Source organism: Nicotiana sylvestris, chromosome 8 (assembly GCF_000393655.2).
Source record: "Nicotiana sylvestris chromosome 8, ASM39365v2, whole genome shotgun sequence".
Classification (NCBI taxonomy): Eukaryota; Viridiplantae; Streptophyta; class Magnoliopsida; order Solanales; family Solanaceae; genus Nicotiana; species Nicotiana sylvestris.
Genome location: NC_091064.1, coordinates 16,185,342 through 16,190,207, shown reverse-complemented (window position 1 = coordinate 16,190,207; position 4,866 = coordinate 16,185,342). Strand labels below are relative to the sequence as shown.

At 35.9% G+C, this 4,866-nt stretch overlaps 1 long non-coding RNA gene across 1 annotated transcript; it reads left to right on the top strand.

Annotated features, from left to right (window-relative positions):
* The first annotated feature begins 2,316 nt into the window (after nt 1-2,316).
* LOC104228438 (uncharacterized) lies at nt 2,317-3,704 on the top strand. Its single transcript, XR_711336.2, has 2 exons — nt 2,317-2,732; nt 3,539-3,704. It is a non-coding gene; the product is annotated as an uncharacterized lncRNA (long non-coding RNA).
* The last annotated feature ends 1,162 nt before the right edge of the window (nt 3,705-4,866 follow it).

Below are 4,866 nucleotides of genomic sequence, written 5' to 3'. Positions count from 1 at the left end.
GGGGATCCAGCTCATAGTTTCCGGGTAGAAGTACTCTTCGCTCAGGTTGTTTTACGCAGCTTAACCCAGGTAGAACCTTTTCGTCTAGGGGGATCCAGCTCATAGTTCCGAGTAGAAGTACTTTTCGCTCAGGTTGTTTTACATAGCTTAACCCAGGTAGAACTTTTTCACCTAGGGGGATCCTGCACATATTTCCGGGTAGAAGCACTCATCGCTCAGGTTGTTTTACATAGCTTAACCCAGGTAGAACTTTTTCGCCTAGGGGGATCCAGCTCATAGTTCCGGGTAGAAGTACTCTTCGTTCAGGTTGTTTTTATGTAGTGTAACCCAGGTAGAACCTTTTCGCCTAGTGGGATCCAACTCATATTTCCGGGTAGAAGTACTCTTCGCTCAGGTTGTTTTTACGTAGCTTAACCCAGGTAGAACCTTTTTGCCTAGGGGGATCCATCTCATATTTCCGGGTAGAAGTACTCTTCGCTCAGGTTGTTTTACATTACCTTAACCTAGGTAGAACCTTTTCGCCTAGGGAGATCCAGCTCATAGTTCCGGGTAGAAGTACTATTTGCCCAGGCTTAATTTCTACAGCTTAACCCAGGTAGATTTTTTTTCGTCTAGGGGAATCCAGCTCATAGTTCCGAGTAGAATTTCTCCTCGCTCAGGTTGTTTTTACGTAGCTTAACTCGGGTAGAACCTTGTCGCCTAGAGGGATCCATCTTATAGTTACGGGTAGAATCACTCTTCGCTCAAGTTGTTTTTACGTAGTTTAACTCGGGTAGAACCTTTTTGCCTAGAGGGATTTCAGCATTTTGTCAATAATACAGGACACCAACCCTTGGTTATATTTTCTTTAAGTAATATAGGGTACCAACCCCCGATTACATTCCCTATCAGTAATACATGGCATTCTTTTCAATAATATAGGGCACCAACTCTTGGTTACATTTTCTTTAAGTAATACTGGGTACCAACCCCCGATTACATTCCCTATCAGTAATACATGGCATCAACCCCTGGTTACATCCTTTTCAATAATACAGGGCACCAACCCTTGGTTACATTTCCTTTTTCGGTATATTATTGTCTTTGACTTTCTTTCAATAAGTTAGATTAGTTTATAACTTTCTATAATAACTCACGAAAATTTTCTAGTGCAAACTGGGACAGAAAAAATTTGTTCGTTTTGTTTGTCTTTGATATCTTTGCAGGCCCCACCGTAAAGCACAAGTGACGATTAAATATTGAAGTTTCAGTTTTCTTACTAGAAGAAAGAAGTCTTTTGTTCACAAGATAGTTGGAGTTAGCTTTGATAAGGTGTCAGCAACCCAACTTCTCAAATTTTACTTTGCCAAATTTTGAGCAACAAATAAAGCAATCAAGAATGAGCCATAATCTTTTCTTCAAAGAGCATCAAGATCCAATCTAAGGTCGACACATGCGAGCAAGTCAAGAATCAAGATTTGACTCCAAAATACACATAATAGGAATTTTGTAATTCTTAGTTTGCAGACATATGTAGTTTCTCTTCTCTTTTCCTTTTGATGTAAGCAGCTAGTAACAGTAATAACAACAAAAACAACAACAACAACATCAACAATTTTAAATCCAGTGTCCGGTAATCCCAGCTACCAAAATTTTCAGAACTACACTGACCTGATTCCTTTATAGCCAAGGATATGTAGGCAACCTCGGAAGCAATGTTCGGTCACCCTTTTCAAAAACGTTTTCATTGGAGTGAAATGTGAGCAAATATTAGCCATGACATTCACTTTTCTTTGCACGAAAACTCTTCATGTTCTCGAGCAAAGAGGGGCAGCTGTGAATACCTAATTTTTGCGCTATTTTAACACCTCCTAAATTTATTAGTGTTTTTTATTATTTAATAGTTTTTTCAATTTTGTGTGTTTAATTGCGTATTTCCGATCATAAAAATACCAAAAATAGTTTTTTCTTCATTTGTGCATTTTAAAAAATTAACTAACTCTTCAATAGATGAATTAATTTAGTTAATTGATCATTTGAATAAGTTATTTAATTATTTTATTTATTTGTGTAAATTTAGTTTAATAAGTAGGATTAAGGAAGAAATTTGGCCAAATTTGAAAGAGAAAGTGGCCAAGAGTGCAAGATAAGTGGCTGCCATTGAAAGGGTCCGAAACTACGTAGTTTTGCCTCAAAACTACGTCGTTTCATTAAGTGAATCAAGATTAAATCTCATCCATTCATCCCTCCCTCATCCAATGGTCCACAATCAATCTTCCAACTAGGTATTTAAGACTTAGAAATGCTGAAATTTTGCCCCCATTTTCTCCCCAAATTATTTTCTCCCCCCTCTCTCTTCTCTCTCTTTCTCCTTAATCGCCCCCCTTCACCGCCGCCGGAAATCGCCCACCGGCGGCGGACCACCTCCAAACCATCTCAAAATTTCACCATGTAATCTCCAACACCTCCTCTTTCCATATCTCCAAATCAAATCCTACAAAACCCCCTCAAACTCCTTGAATCATAGATCTAGGAAATTTTAACCGCCACTTTTTTGCCCAAATTCTTGAAGCTCCGGCCACTACCACCCCCACAATACCTACATCAATGGATAGAACTCCCCAAGACCTACATATTGATTCCAATTCTACCCAAAAAATCCGGCGACCAAAATCCGGCTAAATTCCATCAACCTCCCCGAACACCCTCTTTTGGCATACCACCATTTTTTCGGCCTTTTGATTTGTAAAATGGTAAAAATCCTATTCGTTTTCATGGTTGATTTTTTATTTTATTTTTAATTTTCAGATTTTATTTTGTCTCTTATTAATTATTTTAGCATTAGATTTTGATGTTCGAAATATTAAATTTTCTGTTTTGCACTTGTTGAAGTAGTAAAATAATTTTGTATTGATGAAAGTGAGGTAGTGAAGAATTACTTGAGAGTATAGGATAGTTGTTTGTTTATATATATATTTTTTTGAACTGCTTCAAGACTTTGTGAGTACAAAACTCAAAAGTCATTTGTTTGGTAAGAAAATATAGACTTTTGGACAATTTTTGAATAAAAGCCTATGTTTGAATAGTGAAGGGCAGATTTTATTCGAAGTACTCTCTGTTGGACAAGATTGAACCAAAAAAGTCTTGCTTTTGAATTTAAGAGCAGATTTTGTGAAAAAATCTGTCAGAAAGATTGATTTTTAATCTTGAAATAGCTGGTTGTTTCTGAGGAAAAGAAAAAGGAGGACACTCCATCTTACTAAGAGATCTCTACACACAAAAAAGAGAAAAAAATCAGTAGCTATAATATCCCTTAGCAGCTTTTGTGAGTTGATTCTTAAGTGAAAAACTTGTTTAAGAAAAATAGAGTAGTCTTGAAAGATTTTTTTGGAGTTACATAATTGTACTATTTTGCTGGGGTATTTCTAGTTTATTTTCTTGGGTTTGAATCTGCCGGTTGTCGTTGCCTTTTGCTGTTGCTGCTGCCCGTTTAATTGTATTGCTGTTGATTTTGGAAAGAGCTGACTCTGCTGTATTTGTTCTTCTTTCTGTTGTCCAGGTAATTTTCGGACCATGTAAACTCATAAAATCGAGTTGGAATGAAAGATAATGACGCTGGGAAATATTAGTAGCTTCATCCTTCTATTGTAATTCATTTTTATATGCTCTTGAATGTTTGATAATGTTATAACGATATGTTAGTTAATTAAATTGTGTTAAGCATCTTTAATTATTTGTATTTTTGCAAAGTATTAGATATAATTTCACTGGCATTTGGTTGTCTGAAAGGAGCATATATATTAAAATTTGAATCCTTGTAGCCATGTTTGTCCCTTTGTTGTCACCAAGCTAAGTTATTATTATTATTATTATTATTATTATTATTATTATTATTATTATTATTATTATATTTTAAAGTCCCAATAATCTTTTTTTTATCTCTTAAAAATACTTATTTAGTAAGGTAGTTAAGTTGTAGATTAAAAAGACAATCTGTAAACTTATTTTTGTAAATAGTTGGCTACGGATTGCAAATAGCAAGATAGGGCCAAATCTGTAACATAGCTTTAAAAGGCCATAACTGCAGATTTAAAGTCCAAAAGCATATGGGCTTTTGGATTTTGTCTTGGACATGAGCCCATTTGACTCCATCAACCCAATAGTGAGCTACCTCATTCAATATCAAGACAAACCCACATCTTACTAGTTTTAAGCAATGTCAATTAATAATTTTCTCTCATTAGTCTCATCTTTTAAATTAGTACTCATAACAATATTTTCTCTCATTAGTTAAGTTGTAGATTATTATTCAAATCTTTTCTTTATTTTTTTTTAAAATAAATAAAAACGGACATAAGAAAAGCATAAAAATCAAATAAATCACAGTTTATCCAAGTTTAATTCAAGCCAAATGTAGTCAATAAAGCGACCGTGCTAGAACCACGTGTCACGACCCGGATTTCCCACCATCGGGTGTCGTGATGGCGCCTACTATCGGAGCTAGGCAAGCCAAATATTTAAAACACCTTTCCTGCTTTCTTTCAAACAATATAATGAATGAGACAAAATTTAAGCGGAAGACTTTAAATCTAAAGCAACTGCAAACCAAAGGTGCGGAAGTTTAATACACATCACTACCCAAGGTCTGTGTCACTAGCTCACGGACTACTACAGAATACTACAAACAATGTCTGAAAGGAAATACATCATGTTTGTCTGATACAAGATGAACAAACGAAAAACATGGAAAGGGACTTCGGCCTGCGAATTCCAGCTAGGCTACCTCGAGAGTCCCTGGATTGAAGATAGCTCCCAGAAGTCCTACTGCTGTGGTCCGTAAGCTACTCCCTGGTCTGTGCACAAAAATGCACAGAGTGTAGCATCAGC